The sequence below is a fragment of the Orcinus orca genome, unplaced genomic scaffold (genome assembly GCF_937001465.1).
Source record: "Orcinus orca unplaced genomic scaffold, mOrcOrc1.1 scaffold_466, whole genome shotgun sequence".
NCBI lineage: Eukaryota > Metazoa > Chordata > Mammalia > Artiodactyla > Delphinidae > Orcinus > Orcinus orca.
The window spans coordinates 1-18,111 of NW_026043822.1; the positions used below are offsets into that span (position 1 = coordinate 1).

At 47.7% G+C, this 18,111-nt stretch overlaps 2 long non-coding RNA genes across 6 annotated transcripts; one reads left to right on the forward strand and one right to left on the reverse strand.

Annotated features, from left to right (window-relative positions):
* Positions 1-529: 529 nt before the first annotated feature.
* LOC125963194 (uncharacterized) lies at positions 530-13,688 on the reverse strand. Of its 5 annotated transcripts, none has more exons than XR_007475013.1 (3): positions 12,958-13,688; positions 7,804-12,662; positions 530-2,470 (listed from the first exon to the last, which is right to left on the reverse strand). It is a non-coding gene; the product is annotated as an uncharacterized LOC125963194 (long non-coding RNA). The 5 variants fall into 5 exon arrangements; XR_007475014.1 differs by having other exon boundaries at positions 7,804-8,349; positions 12,452-13,688; XR_007475012.1 differs by adding an exon at positions 7,413-7,640 and having other exon boundaries at positions 7,804-13,688.
* Positions 13,689-14,042: 354 nt separating this feature from the next.
* LOC117199057 (uncharacterized) lies at positions 14,043-17,907 on the forward strand. Its single transcript, XR_004480247.2, has 2 exons — positions 14,043-14,337; positions 17,641-17,907. It is a non-coding gene; the product is annotated as an uncharacterized LOC117199057 (long non-coding RNA).
* The last annotated feature ends 204 nt before the right edge of the window (positions 17,908-18,111 follow it).

The following is an 18,111-nucleotide window of genomic DNA, read 5'->3' on the forward strand; positions in this document are numbered from 1 at the left end:
ACACGTGTGGGTCACTCTGTTGCCCCATCAGCCACAGTTCTGGCCTCACAGTGGAACTTGGGTCAAGATCCTTAAAGCACCGGTCAGTTCACTGAATGTTTCCCAAGTACCAAGTGGCTGGTGCCCAGTGTAGGCCCCGCAACTACGTGTCCAATCGATGGACTGTTGAATGAACGCAGGCTGCTAGTGGAGTCTGTGATGCTGTGCCCAGAGCACAGGTGGCCATGGAGTCAGGGACCTGAGCTCAGTTAGGAAGGGCATGTCAAGTCCAGGTGAGGCCATCAGTCTCACTCGGAGCTGCCCCTCACGCGGTCCTCCTAGTTCCTTGCTTGCTCCACCTCGACTCTCTCTGCTCTTCCCCCACGTCCTGCCTCTCACTCCTTCTAAGGCCTGGCACAGGCTTGTCATTCAGTATCTATGATCCCTCCTTGTCCTTGTCAGTCAGCTGACTGAGCAGATACCCAGCTGACCATTTTTTTGTTTGTTTTTTTATGTATCCCCAGACATCCAGCACAGTGCCTTGACCACAGTTGGAGCTTGGTGAACGATTCAATGAATAAAGTCACTGTTTGTCACACACACACACACACACACACACACACACACACACACACACACCATCAGACTTATCCGGATCAGTGCACAGTGTCTGGGCAGCCACCCTGACCTGGATTAGGACATAAGGAGCACTGGTAGTTTTGCTAGAGGGCAACTTTGAGCTTCCCTCAGGTGCCACAGCACCACTCTCAGCAGGGCTAAGAAGCTGTCTGTGTCTGTTAGGGGTAAAGACTGAGACTTCCTGCCTTCAGACACTCAGCGCCCCCTGGTTAGGGTTGATGGCGGTTCCTCAGAACGCTCATCACTAAAGTGCCGTGACGCCCTCCCAGAGCTCAGACCAGGGAGCCTTCTCCCAACAATAATGGAGTACCCTACCCTGTTACAGAAATGGGAATTATAGCTGTTTACCCCTCTTAATGTGGTTCCTCCCCTTTGCATTCACGTCCACATTTCTTCCTTGAGTCACCCAATCCGACTCTGCTAATTCCCAACGGGTTACTGCACCAAGCTGCACCTGCATCTCACTTGCTGTGCATGGCTCTATCTGGGAGGGTCGGATCTACCTACTGAGCTACGCATTTTCTGTCTCCCTTCCCTTCTGAATCTGGAGGCTCCCAGGCACCAAGAAAAGTGCTCCAGTTGGCCCACAAAAGGGGCGGTGCTGCAGGGGAGGCTGCAACTCTCATCCACAGCCTGGGTCAAAGCAGGACTGCGTTACAAGCGCCACACGCTGCCCCACTGTGCCACGGGAGCCAAAAGAGCAAAGGTCTAAGAAGTCCTAATACAGACACTTATGTGGATAGAACACCAGTCTCTTCCTAGGGACCTGTGAGTTGTTGTTTGGTTTGGGCTTATATCGTCCGTGGCCTTTTTCACAACGCTTGCAGACTTAGCTAACCTTCCATCGGGACCTCTCTGCTCCCCCCACACCCCACACCCCACACCCCCCACTGTACCAAAGATCATACTCCTCACTTAAGTGTGCTGACTGGGTTTTCACTTGGCAAGGATACCAAAACAATTTTTTTTCATCCTGAAACGTCAAGATACCTAAGAGAACAGGTCTTCAGAAAAACTAGTTTTAAATTATAATAGAAAAACTGGCTACGTAACAATGAAGATACAGCACATTAAAAGGTTATTTGGGGGCTTCCCTGGTGGTGCAGTGGTTGAGAGTCCGCCTGCCGATGCAGGGGACACGGGTTCGTGCCCCGGTCCGGGAAGATCCCACATGCCGTGGAGCGGCTAGGCCCATAAGCCATGGCCACTGAGCCTGCGCCTCCGGAGCCTGTGCTCCGCAACGGGAGAGGCCACAACAGTGAGAGGCCCGTGTACCGCCAAAAAAAAAAAAAAGGTTATTTGGGCATTATCTAGAATTTCACACTCAAGAGAAAAACACTTAATATGTAGTCTACTGCCTTCCAGGTTTTTTCTCTGCATTTTTAAAGATTAGGAGATGGGGGGAGGTAATGTCTTCATACTTTTGTGTCTGTTGTTCTGTTTATCATTATAGTATGGTTATGCTACTTCCCATAATGATGAGGATGAGGATGCTGATACTGATGTCGGTAGAAGCAAAGACATGTATAGAGCTTGATATGGACCAGGAACTGTTCTCTGTGACGTGTGCATATTGACACGACACCCCGTGGTCTTTCATGCACTTAGGAGACATCATGCTCAATCCATACACAGATCCATGGTAATCTGATTCATGCCGATGGACATGTTCACTTGCCTTTTGATCCAGAGGACACTGGACACTGCAGTGTATTCCAGATTTGGGGGTCAGATACCACACCTCTCTGTTTCTTTCAGGCCTGCGTAGCAATCTGACTCACTTCTTGCCGGCCAGGTGACTTTGGGCAAGTTCCTTCACCCGTTAACCTCTACGTGTCTCAAGCTTCCTCATCTGCAAAAAGGGATGATAACATTAAAAATGCTTACCTCATAATGTTGCTGTGAGTACTCAGAGACCTTATTACACTTATACATATAGAGAGTTAAACACAGTCCAGAAGGGTGAGCTTTTATTCTTGTGTCTCTTCACTTCGGTTTCTGCTTGTACCCATATCTCTCTCCCTGCCCCCGTTGCTTTCTCCTCAACCACTCCCGCTCCACTCTCTCTCCCCTTTGCCCCCCTCCTCAGACTCTCCATCCAAAAACACTGTTTACCATCTCCTCAGGATGTAACTCAGAAAATATTCACACCATCACCCTTTGGTTAAAAAAACGTGAATATTAGTGGAAGAAATAAGAAACACCATAAAACCGGCAATGTGAAAACTACACAAGAAATAAAGTCCTACTGATGAAAGTTTGAGTATTAATACTTTTGTATCTTCATAAGATTCAGATATTCAGAATTTGATACAGGAGAATTAGGCTTCATAAAAATAATGCCCCCCCCCCAAAAAAGGGCTATATGATGAGGTCCTTGGGCCTTTAAATTTCCCTCTGGAATGTTTTTTAAAATGTATATACTCATGTTCTACTACAATCGTCCAGTGATCACTTACTTTCCCATCATTATACAAATCATACGAAGAGGTCATTAGACTTCTAATTTCCTAGAGAATAGGCACTAAACTTTTCCATACGAGCCCCTGATGAAACCCCAGCATTGTATTTAGGCTTCACAATATCCCCATAAGGAGAGTTAAATACTCATTATGCTAATACACACACACACACACACACACACACACACACACACACCCATGCCCCATACATTCAGTTCTTGAGTCCCTGAGAGGCTGAAGTGATAGTGCAAAGTCCATGTGGTGAGTCAAAGGTGGTCTTGACATTGTTTCTCTGGAACACTCTCCAGGGAAATGTGGGAACGGTAACACTATTAACAGCAGTAATGACAACAGCTAGAATTCACCAGGAACTTGTCACATGCTGAGCACTGTCCTGACAACTTCCCATGTCTTAACATGGTCAGTGCTCTAAACTGCCCCCAAGAAGTAGTTACATTTACTCCTAACTAGTGTTTCCATGTTACTAATGGAGGAATTGAGGCACAGAGATGCTAAGTAGCCCGCTCAGTGTCACCCAGCAGTAAGGGGTGGAGCCACAGGTCTGTGGAGGCATTGTGGAAAACTCAAGTGTGTTCTGTATTTATTCAGTCAAGGGCAAGATCCAATGGCTACTGCAAAATATGTAGAAAAACAGCTAACACATAACACAAATTGACCTTACAGCATGGAACTGCACACTAAATAGAAATCTGGTTTCTTCAGAAATCTTTTAGATGGAGGCTTGACAGGATTGGAATCAGGATGTTTTGTGGAAACAATGATCTGAGAGCCTCCTTAGAACAGCAGACAGCATGTCAGTCTCCTAGCCTGAAGGTCTTGGGTTTGTGCATCAGAGAAGGCAGCAAACCTCTGTCACCTCCACATGCTCCCGATGGAGAGAGAAACCTGCCAGTAGGGAAAATAAGACCGTTCGTTCCTCTGCTCTGGTAGTACCCAGACAAATTGTCCATGTCAATCAGAACTGAGGAATTATATAAAAAAAACACAAAAATGCAGATTCCATGATCCGCACTCAGTGAATCTCATTTAGTGTGGCTACAACGGTGCCCTAGAATCTTTGATTCTTCACTCTGCCTGGGAAACTCTCAGGAACTTTAATAAACTCCTTTGGTAGCGAGACTGTCTCCAATGTACTGACTCTTCCCAGGACAAACACACAGTTGGGAAGACCAACCTGAGAGCACAGGAGAGAGAACGTAAAGGACACAGCGTGAGAGTCAAACCAAGGGCAGGGCAGCGGATCTTCTGAGAAGACACCACCACCCCACTGGCCTGTCTCTCTGAGGCTTCAGTTTATCTCAGATCCATTCTCTTCATGGCCAGTGGATGGAGGTGGTGAGAGGAGATGACCTTTGAGATGCCACATGGCCTGGGCTTTTCTCGGGGGCCGTGGGACACAGACGATATGAGGTTATATGATCTATTCTCCCCACCTCCAGTCAGCCTCTGCTTCTCTCTTGCACCCTCACTCCCTCCATGCCACACAAGCCCAGAGCAACCAGAATTTAGGAAAAATGTCTTCCCTTCACTGATCAGACACCTGCCCCTGACCTGAGGAGATCTTCTCCCCTCTTCTCCTCTCAGCTGTCCTCCTCTGATCTGATCTGCCGTGCCGAAGCAGACAGCCTTCCCTAGTAGCTTAAAGCCCTCGCCTGGCCCGTGACTCTGGTAACGCAGCCTGGAGAGGGCTCGTTCTCTCTGAGAAGGACCCCAGACCCGGGAGCCAAGAGCCACGACGACCACAGAACCATCCTAAACACTGATGCCCACGGCCGTGATTGACCTTGGAAACGAAGCCTTACCTCACACCCCGTCTGTCCCTGAACCATTATCTTGTCACAGAAAGCAAGACAGACGAGGAAGGTGCCTGGAATCCTTCCTGGGGAGTCCTGTGTCCTACTCCATGCTGCCATGCTATTTCCCCAGACCAAACCCTGACGTGGACCATATCATTCCTATCCTTTTGATGAGAATAAGAGGTCTGGGGATACCTTCACAAAATCCTATTCTCGTGGTTGATAACCAGTATGTTATGTGGTTTACTACCACAATGGTGCACCTGGTAAGTAGGTGGAAGCTGACAGGAAGTTTCAGAGGGTAGGTCTGGGTGCTGAAATGATTGGGAGGAGCTACCGGCATCTGTGGGCTGAGGGTTACAGGGAGGCAAACACTTTTAAGCAGAGAGTTAAATAAAGTGGATTTTCCATGATTGTAATTTACCCGTGAATTAAGGGAAGCCTGAATGTTGCTTTCTCTGGAAACTTACAAAGAATCCTTGAGTGTTTTAGAGAACACATACTGAAGGCAATTCTCTTACTGGCCTTGAGCTTGATGCAACACACCAGTGTCACTTGGTAGCTGAGGTTGTACACGCCTACAGGAATGAGGGGAATCCAGCTGTACTGACTAGATGGATCTTCAGGATATGCTGTTAATGGATGGGAAAAATTACGTGGGAAATGCTCATAGTGTGATCTGCCATGGGTTGCTGAACAAAGCCAGATAAGCCCATTGTCTTTGAGGCACCGAGGTTTTGCTTCCACGTCTGTCTCCCTCACCAGACTTTTAACTCCTTCTCAGAAGGCTGGAAACACATCCCGTTCATCCTGGTGTCCTCAGGGCAGAGGACCTGAGACACGGTAGAAAGTCAGTCCACACTTGTGGAGCTGACGTAACGGGTGAAGGACTGGACCCAGTGTCTTAATGACGAGTGAGAAGGATGTCAGTCTGCAGAGGGAGGGAGGGGAATGCCACAGGTCTTAGGACCCAGGCAGCGCAGTGACACCAGCCTACACTGCAGTACTGATGTCAGTTACATCCCTTAGGGTTCCAGGACTCAGCCATTTAAATACAGGTGTCATTAACCATGAAGGTCTAACTTAGAAAGCCAGGAACCTTACGGCTTAGTTTTTTGTATGAACCTTTTGTAGCTGAGGCACCTGAGGCACCAATTCAGGCACAGCATACTCTGGTCACTACTCGTCCAGGCTGAGGCTGCGTCGGGATATTCAGGGCTCACACACAAGAAGGGTAATTCCGAGGCATACATGTATCCCTAGAAACAAAGGGTTCACAACTGCTAGGTTGCCCCGAGCAGGACATACATCAGGCAGGCAGGACAGCTCCCTGGGGCCCCAGTGTGGCCTCCCACCCAGGGACCTGCCCCCCTAGGACTCCCTGTCCAGTTTGAATAATCCATCTGAGGCCTTAGTTTCAGAGGCACTGCCTGGAGGCAGCCCGTTCCAAGCAGTTCTGTCTGTCCGGGACCCCAGCGCATCCTCTTTCCGAGGGTGGCTGACACCTGGAGGTGCTCTGCATGCACCGTCCAGGGGCTGGGGCCACTCCTGCGGTCCCACAGTCAGAGCTCCCTCAGGTGTGACTGGAGCCTCAGCAGACAGTTTGCATTCAAAGTGCTCACTGGATTGGGATTGACATATATACACTAATATGTATAAAATAGATAACTAATAAGAACCTGCTGTATAAAAAAATAAATAAAGTAAAATTCAAAAAGAAAAAAAAAAAGTGCTCACAGCAGCTTGGAAGGCTGCATGGGGAGTATTCCTTTAGGAAACATAGAAAATTCCCAGGAACAGACAAGATCATTAATGCCCTCGCTCCCTCTCTACACTTCCCCCACCAGGTGCCAGGGGTGGTGTGTTCTCCATTGTTATACAATCACTGTGTACAATCCTGAAATCAAAACTTTACATTTCGGGGCTTCCCTGGTGGCGCAGTGGTTGGGAGTCCGCCTGCCGATGCAGGGGACGCGGGTTCGTGCCCCGCTCCGGGAGGATCCCACATGCCGCGGAGCGGCTGGGCCCATGGGCCATGGCCGCTGAGCCTGCGCGTCCGGAGCCTGTGCTCCGCAACGGGAGAGGCCCGCGTACCGCAAAAAAACACAAAAACAAACAACAAAACTTACATTTCTTTAATTATCCCCTAATGTCCCCCTAATCTTTTGTATGGAAGGGCTGTAGGCAAGAGTACTTTCATAGCAAAACGTGTTTTATAATCTAACTGTAAAGACATTACGTTTAGCAACTGGCCAGGACAAAATCGTGAATTTTTAAAAATTTTCAAAATGGGTTGACACAGCCTCCTGTCCTTTTGTCTGTCTCACTGATCCCGTGAGGAGGCTGGAAAAGCTCATTCTCTTGCACTGAAGAGTCATATGCCTAACGTCTCGTCTCAGTTGTCTCAAAGATCCAGATGCAACAGCCACAACGTACAAAGCCATTTTTAAAATTCCCCCTTTTCCCTCTCCCAGGGACGCTTTACTCAAACGCCTAGCAGTAAACTGACACTCACCAGGGTACCGCACAGCGGCCGGGGAGCTCGGGCGCGAGTGCTGGGAGGGGCTGCTGCTGCTGCTGCTGCAGCAGCAGCAGCAGCAGCAGCCGCAGCCGCCGCCGCCGCCGCCGCCGCAGCCGCCGCCGCCACGTTGAAGAAAAGCCTGCAGACCTTTTTCCCCTTCTTGCCTCTAGTTTATCTGAAGCTTTCTCCAGCCCAGAACCTGATTTTACTTGCTTTCTTCCGCTTGTAGGAGAGAGCAAGTCAAACTTTTAACATTTTTTGGCCGACCCAGAGTTCACCTTTTGTAAGGTTTGCATCCTTTCCCCCCAGGCCTGGAGGAAATAACAAACACCAAAGTCAGGAGCTGGCTGCACTCCCCACCCCCACCCCCCGCCACCCCACTCACATCAGGCAGCACAGCAGAAGCAGCCGAGGATGCAGTGCACTAACTCTCCTGGATCTGGATCTTTTGTTTTCAAATTCTGTAAGTAACACCTATCACAACAGTCAGTGGCTCAGCTGCTGTTTCATAGCACGGGTACATCCACAGTCAATGAGCACAAAAAGATCGTCATCCCTACTGCTTCATCCTCCCTTTACTCAAACAAGGCTTTCACCGTATTTCAGCGAGTCACAGTCTCGCTAGTGAATCCACAGCTGCCACCACTGTTTCAGATGCCCCAAGACCACCCTTGCTTTTGATGAATTCCTAGGAGGACCCCAAGGACCTAGCACATAGTCATCCTCATGGCTAAGATTTACTGCAGCAAAAGGATACAAAGCCAAATCATCCAGGGGGAGAGGTGCACTGGGCAACATCCGGAGGAAACCAGCGCAAGCTTCCAAGAGTCCTTTCCTAGTAGATAATCACGCAATTTGTCCCTCCGGCAACGGATCATAACAACGCGTGTGAAATGCTGTCCACCAGGGAAGCTCCTGAGAAACCCGGGGCCTAGCACATAACAAGATTTCAGGTTCCCAGGAGGAAAGCAGGTGTTTAGCATAAAACATACTGTTTGGACAGATGGAGGAGTAAACTACACTTCTGAAGGAGGCAACGGTGGGAAACCTCTTGAAATCCAAGTTCTCAGACGCGACGTGAGGGCCAACAAGCCAGCCCTTCTAAGGATTATAGTCTCAGGCCTGCTATGTTAACTCTATTCTGCACAGTACTCAACAGCAAAGCTTCAAAATACATGACCAAGTCAGGACTGGAAGAACTGAAACAAACAAATCTACAAGAACAGCTGGAGACTTCAACAACCTCAGTAATACACAGAACGGAGAGAAAGCAAATTAGAATGCATGGGTGAACCGAATGTTCTCACAGGTATAGAACCCTCCACATAACAATAGCCGAATATACCACATTCTTTTCAAGTGCATATGGAAGTTTCACCAAGGTAGACTATATCCTGGGTCATAAAACAAATATGACCAATTGCAAGATAACTGCAATCATACAAAGAATGTCGTCTGACCAAAAGAGAAAAACCACCGATAAGTAAGCCAAAGTTAGGAGGAAAATCTCCAAACACAAGGAAATTAAATCACATACTTCTAAATAATCCATGGACCAAAGAGCAAGGATCAAGGAAAGTTACAAATTAATTTAAGCAACATGAAAATGAAAAAACAACCTACCAAAATCTGCAGGATGCAGGTACAGCAGTGCTTAGCCGTAAATGTACAGCATCAAATGCTTATCTTATTAGAAAGAATAAAGAACCCAAATCAATAATGATAGCTTCCACCTTAAGACACTAGAAAAAGAAAATCCAAATAAATTCAAAGCAAGCAAATAAGGGAAATAGAGATTGGAACAGTTATCAGAAAAAGAATAGAGTTAATCAACGAAACCCAAAGCTGGTTCTTTCAATAGGTCAATACAAATTCATAAACTTCTACCCAGACAGACAAAAAAAAAAAAAAAAGGCAAGATAACTAAAGACACAACTTACCAACATCAGGAATGAAATAGGTTACAGATCCCACAGAAATTAAAAGGATTCTATGAATAATTCTACATAATTACTTTTGGCAATTTAGGCGAAATGGAACAAACTATCAAAGCTCAGCCAAAAAGAAACAGATCATCTATTTTTAAAATTGAGTCTGTAGTTGAAAAACTTACAGAAAAGGAATCTCCAGGGCCAGATGGTACCCCTGGAAAATCCTGCCAAACATTTAAGAAGCAATGACAGCAATTCTACGCAATCTCTTCAAGGAAACAGAAGAGAGGGAACACTTGTTGAGTTCTTTTTTCAGATTAGCATTACCCTGATACCAAAGTCAAACAAAGACAGTAGTAGCAAATCAAATTCAATATATAAAAAGAATAATACACCATGACCAAGTGAGGTTTATCCCCGAAATGCAAAGCTGGTGCAGCATTAAAACATCAATCAAGCCAGCATAGTAGCATACCAAAGATAAAGAACCACATGATCGTTATCTGTTGATGCAGAAAAAGTATCTGACAAAATTCAACAGTCGTTCATGATGAAAACATTCAGCTAACCAGGAGTAGAAGGGAGCTTTCTTAACCTGACACAGAGCATCTACAAAAATACCCGCCCCTCCATCCTACTTGATGGAGAGAGACTAAATGCTTTCTCCCTAAGATCAGGAACCAGGCCAGGAGGATAGCTATAAGTCAACATTGTACTGGAAGTCCTAGCCACTCCAGTAAGAAAAGAAAAAGAAACAAATGGTTTAGAGATTGGGAAGGAGGAAATCAAACTGCTCCCATCCACCAATGACATGATTATCTACCTAGAAAATCCCATGAAATCTATTAACAAAAACTCCTATAACTAAGAAGTGAGTTTAACAAGGTCGCAGGATACAAGCTCAACACCAAAAAATCAGGCATATTTGCCTGTACTAGCAATGAACAATTAGGAAATTTTAAAAAAAAAGACTTGTGCATACCATTTATAATAGCTTCCCCCCAAAACCTAGCGAAACATAAGCAGGATCTGTATGCTCAAAACTACAAAATGCTGAGGAAAAGAAATATAAGAAGACCTAACAAAATGGAGACACATACTGCGTTCATCTGTTGAGAAATTCAATATAATTAGGATGTCAATAGTCCCCAAATAGATCCATCAATTTCATACAATTCCAATCACAAATCCAGGCAAGGATTTTTTTGTACATATAGACTAACTGATGATAAAATTTCTGGGGTAAGGCAAAGGAACTAGAATAGCCAAATAATTTTGAAAAACAAAGTTGGAGGACTAACACCAACGTCACAATTTACAATGCAGCTTCAACCAAGATATGTAAGCAACTAAGTGGCCATGGAGGGGATGAATGGATATAGAAAATGTGGTGACATATACAACGGAATATTATTCAGCCACAAAAACGAAGAAAATCCTGCCTTTTGCAACAACACGAATGGACCTGGAAGGCTTTATGCTAAGTGAAGTAAGTGAAAGAAAGACATATTGTATGTTCTACTTATATGTAGACTCTAAAAAAGTCAAACTCACAGAAATAGAGTTTAGAATGGCGGTTGCCAGGGGCTGGGGGAAATATTGGTCAAACGGTACAAACTTCCAGCTACAAGATGAATAAGTTATGGGGATCTAATGTACAGCATGCTGAGTATAAGGAACAAAACTGTATCGTATATTGAAAGCTAAGAGGGTAGATCTGAAATGTTATCACCACAATTTTTAAAAAGGTAATTCTGTGAGGGGATAGAGTGCTAACTAACCTTATTGTGGTAATCGTTTTGCCCTACCTACGTGTATCAAATCATCACACTGTGCACCTTAAACTTACATGCTATATGTCAATAATACCTCAGAGAAGCTGGAAAAGATAAAAGAGTCCCCAGCTTTTCCGGTGGGAGAGCCCTCCAGCTATATTCTGTGTCCCCCTGACATCTCCCCATCATTCCTTAACTTTCCCTTATTACTGACATGACAAGTTGAGCCAGGCTCATTAATCCTTTCTCTCCTCAGCCTGGGAACCCAGCATTTAGCGGAGAATGGTATTCAGAAGCTAGGATCTAGCGGTAGGTGTACTTATTGTCATTGGGATGTTGCTGTTTTCAGGAAGTTTGGAATATATGTGTGAACACAATCACACACACACACACACACACATATATATATTTCTATATCAATCTATCCACATATGCACACATATCTATTGAAAACCAGGAGTTCTCACGGAGACCTTTAATTCCAGTAGAACTCCTCAGAAGTTGTTCCAGTTTACCTCCTTTCCATATTGGAAATTCCCTCTTCCAAAAGTGACAGACGTGGCTCCCACCATCCTTATATATTCACTGAGTTGACAAATCCCAATGCATATAAGCCATCCCTCCTCCACAAAGAGGTCCTCCCCACGTGCTATGCTGAACCATCCCCTGCCCTTGACTTCCACACCTCACTCAAGCCTGAATCCCTGAGCCAGTTAACCACCTCCCCACAGAACCCCCAGGGATATCCTCCTTACCACCTTGGGCTCTGACCTCCCAAATTGGGATGCCCCTACACGCATATACTTGCCTTGCCCGTCAACACCTAATGGCTTTAGGACTGAACTGCTCAGGCACAAAAGAGAAGAGAAGGGAAGGGAAAGAAAGGGTAGGGACAGGGGAAAAGTGAATATATCAGTTAATCAAGGTGAACTGGGCCAAATCCAAGCAATATGATGAAGCCAGTGGGTTTTTTCCTCACTGTCCTCCAGCTTCCCCTTCCTGCCTCTCTCCTTTGCCCCAGTTCCTTTCTCATTCTTAAGTCCTGCCCTCCATCAAGAGTAGCAATGTTATGAGGGGCATGATTCCCATTTTATAACTGATCTCCGCTGGTTGGCTGACATTCAGTGTGGACGGTGTCCTCCCTGCAGCTCTTACACTCAGGCCCTCTGTCTCTCATGATGGGCTAGAAAGTTTCACCCCTCTTCAGTAATTTCAGGTGTAAGCAGGAGAGAAGGTGCAGGGCACATCTTGGAGCCTCGGGTCCTTCATCTGTGAAATGGGGATGACCACAGATTGTGGGACAAACACAGAGAGCAGCACCAGACACCTTTCAATGAGTGCTACGTGCTGGACCCAGTGCATCACAGGACTCCTTGATATCCAGGAGCACGCCAAGTAGACTGCCCCGCCAGGACTGTGGCACCTGCTGTTCCTTCTGCCTGGAATGCTCTTCCTTCAGGTAATCCCACGGCGTGCTCCCTCACTTCCTCCAGGTCTCTGCTCATTCGTCATCCTTCAGGGAGACTTTCCCTGATTACCTTGAATAAAATAATAACATCATCTCCACATACCCTTTCCCCTGGTCCAGCCCTATCTTTCTTCATACATAGCACCTGCCACCCTTGATTTACTTATTGACCAACTCTATGAAATGAGACTTTGTCAGTTTTGTCCTGTCACAAACTCCTCGAATAGTACTCACGTACATGGCAGGCGCTCAGAAAACATTTGCTGAACCATAGCTGGGAGCCGGGCCCTTTACACACACTGTTAACATGCACAGGTACCCTCCAAGGTGGGCACTGGCCCCATTTGACTGATTATGATACGTACTGAGACTCCAGGAGACAAGTGACACCCTCAACAACGCACCATCAGCACGTCGGGTTCCAGGCTTCGGAATCATACCTGCCGGGTTTCCAACTCCCTCAGTTCCGGGACAGAGACCTCACAGCCAAAATGGTAAGAGATTTTACTACTGACACACAGACCCCAAACAGCTCAGATACTTTACACCTTTAGACAAACCCCTTCCTAAAGCAGCTCAGAGACATCACACCTTGGGACCCAGAATCACAACAGTTCAAAGGCCTCACACGTTGGGGTACAGACGTCTACATAAGGGTCTAACACCCAGTGACTCTAATGCCCAAAAGCTCAGAAAATGCACACCCAGGTCTACAAGGACACAAATCCCTACAGACTTTGTACCATGGCTCACAAAACCCACCCAGATAAAATATCCCATTCACCAAAAACTCCCCAAAATGCTCACAGACGCCAAATGTACTCAAACAGCATCTGGGATGTCAGACGTAGCGGTACACATCTCCAAACTGCACGACACACGTTACTTCCCAGGGAGAGACACCAAAAAAGTTTGGTGACCCCTCCTTGGCCTTAATTATATGAATCTGCGCGACTGACCCTGCGGTGCCACACGCTCCAGACTGAGTGAAGGCTAAACAAGACTGTAAGAGCTCGCGGAAAGACACCACCACCGTCACCCTGCACAGCCAGCGACTGCGCCGAACCTCGCCACCGACCCGGGCAGCTAATCAGCCCCTTACGGATAGTCAGTCTTGGAGTAGTCAAACTCGGAGAAAAATGTACACTCTGAAAATGCCCGCGTGCGCACACGCACACGCACACGCACACGCACACCTTTCACCCTGAGCGTCAACTCGGCGACCACTGTGCCTGTCCCAGAGAGACAGCCAATGGGAACTGGGCAGGCGAGGAGGGAGGGGCAGGAATAGCGGGATTTCCGGCGCCGCTTGACACCCCGGAAGAGTTTATTCCAGCTATCTCGCGGCGACCAATCGCCGCCCAGAACGCTTTCTCGATTTCGACCCCCCCGCCCCACACACACATACACGCATCCCGGAGCCAATCTCTTGCTCCGTTGCTCTCCCCACCTGGATGTGACCATGCAGAAACGAAGGGGTGACCCTGGAGTAGATAGAAAAGAAGGCTGCAGGCTGAGAACCCGGTGTCCCCTCGGCCTCGAATGTGCCGGGAAGATGGAGCGGTTACAATGGGGATGGACCCAGCGGCGCCCTGAGTGCCTCCGCTGGGACCCGTGGTCGATGCCCGACGCGGTGTAAGGGGACCCTCAGTGTTGTCACAGAGCTCAATGGATTATTCCAGAACGGACGCCCCCTCCCGAATGGTTCCTTCCCGACTCGAAGGACTTCCCTCTACCCCTCAGTGGTACGTTCCACGACAGAACCGTTTCATTTCGCGCGCCCCTTGGTGGTGGGATCGGGGAACAGCGGATGTAGATGCCCGCGGACCATTGCTGGCCGGTGCCCAAAGGGAGGGAGGACAAAGTTAGGATGAAACCCTCGCAATTCTCTGGAGTCTTGGATTTGGGAAAAAGTCTTCCTACTTGGAAAGTTACCTCCATGCAGTGACACCACTGTAACAGGGAGCATTACAAGAAGTTTTCTCTGTGCTGGGCCTTGTGATTGCTTGTGCCTCCCTGGGTAATACAGGATGGGCCTAGTGGGGCAAGCCAGCCACAGTCTCCCAACGGGCAGGAGGGGTAAAGCTCCAGACTGGGATCAGAAGGCCTGGTGAGGGGCAGGCCTTTGTCCTTGACTGTAATCGGTGGAAAGGACTACCGTGCCTTCGGTTCCGTTAGGAAAGGGGACATCTCTCAGGGGTCCCAAGGACACTGACTACATGAGATAAGACCATGGGCTCTGTCACCGTTCTGTTACCCCGTACATGTACCCTAGCGGAATCCTCGCCCTTTCTAGCTATGCCCGTCGGGACAGCCAGTTCTGGAGTGGGCCAACTCAGAGAAATGTACGTTCTGAAAACGCCAGCGCGCACACGAACACGCTCTCGCCCTGAACTCCAACTCGGCTACCGCCTTGCGCGGGGAGGGGGAGGGAATAGCGGGACTTCCGGCTCCGCTTTGCGCACCGGAAGAGCTTATTCCGGCCATCTCGCGGCGACCAATCAGCGCCCAGAACGCTTTCTGGCCCCGCAATCCCGGAGCCAATCTCTCGCCCCGTTGCCATCCCCGCCTGAATGTGACCAGGTAGAAATGAAGGGGTGAACCGGACACCCCCAGGAGGTGATACCCCGGGGCGGTGGGGGAGGGGGTGCTGTTTCTCACTTCAGTCCTGTGGTTATTCTGGTGGGTCTAATGTGAATGTGAAACTGTAGCATGCATCGCAGTCACCTGGAGGGCTTGTTAAAACACTGATTGCTACCCCCCATCCCCGAGTTTCTGATTCAGTGGGTCCTTGGTGGGGCCCGAGAATTTGCATTTCTAACCAGGCTCAGCGTCCCTCCTACACAACTAAGTGGTGGACTCTAGGATTCCTACCTCCCTCCACCACGTTATTTGTGAACTGTTCCTTCCCTTCCCTCCCTCCTTCCTTACCCCCCAACACATCCAAACGAACAGTCTTCATCGCCAGACCCTGAAGATCTTGAAGGGAGCAAAGGTCTAAGCATCCTGTTCACTGCAGCAGAGCGTCTGCCCCAAGAGTGATGTGAGGAGCCAGTAAACAAGCTTTACTTCTCCTGCACCACTGATGGACAGCATCGTGGCAGCATGTATCAAAGTGAAAAATCCTTACAATGCTAGGTCGGTGAGGGCAGAGACTCTTTTTTTTTGTCTAGTACGGCCAGTCTCCCCAGTGCCCAGCACATAGTAGGTGCTCAGTGGATGATTGGTGAATGACTGAGTTTTGACCCAGCAGCTCCACTTTAAAAATGTATAATCAACACACACATTCACAGAGTTGTGTGTAGAAGGAAGATAGTAGCAAACAATTGTGTAAAACCTCTTTATGTCCATTAAGAGTCGATGATGGTTGGGTTGTAAACAAACGGTGAGTGGTTCATGTTATACCATGGAGCACACACTGGCCATGGAACAGCATGAGGGGACCAGTGTGTACTGATCAGAGGGATCTTCTTCAGGACATGCTGTTAATATTAGGTGGGAGGGGAAGCAAATGGGAGATGCTCATAGTGGGGCCTGCTGTGTGTGTGTGTGTGTGTGTGTGTGTGTGTGTGTGTGTGTGTGTGTGTGTGGTTTAAATACAGAGAAATATTTTTTGAAAGGAGCAAGGAAGCACCTATAACTAGCCCCACTGGTAGGCCCAGGAAGCAGAGAATGTGGAGGAATGTGATGACCTGTGTAGTCCATGTACTGATGTACTAATGGAATCTTTCACAGCAGCCACTTATTCACGTATTATTTGAATAACTCTGTCTAAAGCAAAGTCATGTGGTGAAAACAATACCTGTACCACAGAGCATTTTTGTGTGAGGGCATCTGGAGGGTCTCCAGCAACAGGGTTCTCAAATTTACATGCCCCAGGGCCAGGCAGTTATTGTGCATTAGGGAGCGCAGCTCATGTGAGGGTAGGGAAGGGCAGCACATGGGTATGGTAAATGTTCCCTGCCAATCGGCTTCCGGTGTGGGTACGATAGAGAAGATGGGGCTGGTGCAGACCCCAGACCCTCACAACAACCTCCTCAGCATCATAAATAGTGGTAATTGTCAGGATATCAACAGTTGTTACATCTTTACACTGATGTAAACTCCTTGGGAGCATCCCTCAACCTCTTCATCACAGGACACACACACATGTCAGACGAGTAAGAGAACCGATCCTCTGAACACAGCATTCAAGGACTAATTAAGACTGACTTAGGAATTGGTTCTGCCCACGATGAATGAGCAGGTTTGGATTTATCCTCCCACTTTAAGTAACTAAAACTTTGGAAGTGACGGTCTTCAGATGCACTACAACAGGCATGCAGGATGCTGATACCTGAGAAAAGGGGGAAAATGAGGTGAGCACTACACTTTCCCCCAGCCTACTTCTGGAGAGGATTTCCAGGCATCAGTGCAGGGAGCGGGAACCCAGGCGGAGGCCAGCGTGTGGGTACGATAGAGAAGATGGGGCTGGCGCAGACCCCAGACCCTTACCCTGTCTGAGGGGGCATCCACAATGCTGCTATCGCCTACTATCTTTGTGCAGGAATGAGACCCCTGCATGGGCAGGGGTTGTGATTTTCCCAGAGAAGCCGGAAGTCTGGGTTCTTGTCATATTCTTCTTCTTTTTTTTAATGATAGAAATTAAATTCACAAAAATTGTGGTTCAGTCTATCTCTGTGTAAGTCATGTAGAACAATATGTCTGGGAGCAGGATTGAGTCTGAGCGCTCCTTTTTGGAGCCCTTTTAGAAGACAGCAGGAGCTCAGGAAATGGTTTGTGAAGTAATGAATGAGTGAATGAATGAACGAACAAATTCAGGAGTTAACATTAACATCCAGAAGGGTCCTTGTTCTCAGCCAGTGATGTTCCCTCTGATTCCCATACCGTCCTCTTTCTCCTCCGTTCCTAGGGTCCTCAGTCGACACTCCAATCCCCCGCGTCGGTAGGCATCATCACTGCCCTTCAACCCCTTCGTCCACTCGGTGTATCTTCCCAGTACTCACTGCCCACAGCAGCCCACTCTGATTCCTTCTGCTACTTTTCAGCCCCAGCAGAGCCCCATCTGGAATAGATCTCTCCACGGCCCAGCCCGAACACTGGCACTGGTTCTGGCATTTTCCTGAGTGTCGATCTCAGCTTGTCCTCTTCATATCAGCTGTGTGACTGGTTCATTCCCTTTCTCTCTCTGTTCCTCCATCTTCTCCACTGTGTAATAGTATCAATCCTCACAAGCTTTCACGAGGTGTAAGTGAGATGATCCCAATAAGAGTTTTCGCAGGGCCTGGCACAGAATAAATGTGAGATAAATATTAGCCAGTATTATTAATGTTTTTGTCATTATTATTGTTTCCAGAGATGCTCTATTTTAACCATCAGTTAACTCCTTCTAACATCCTTGGGAGGTGGTTATTATTATTAATCACTATTTTACAGATGAATAAACTGATGTACTGTACATCAGCTCACTAACTTACTCAAGCTCACCAGAGGGGGAAACACCATACTCATACCCAGGT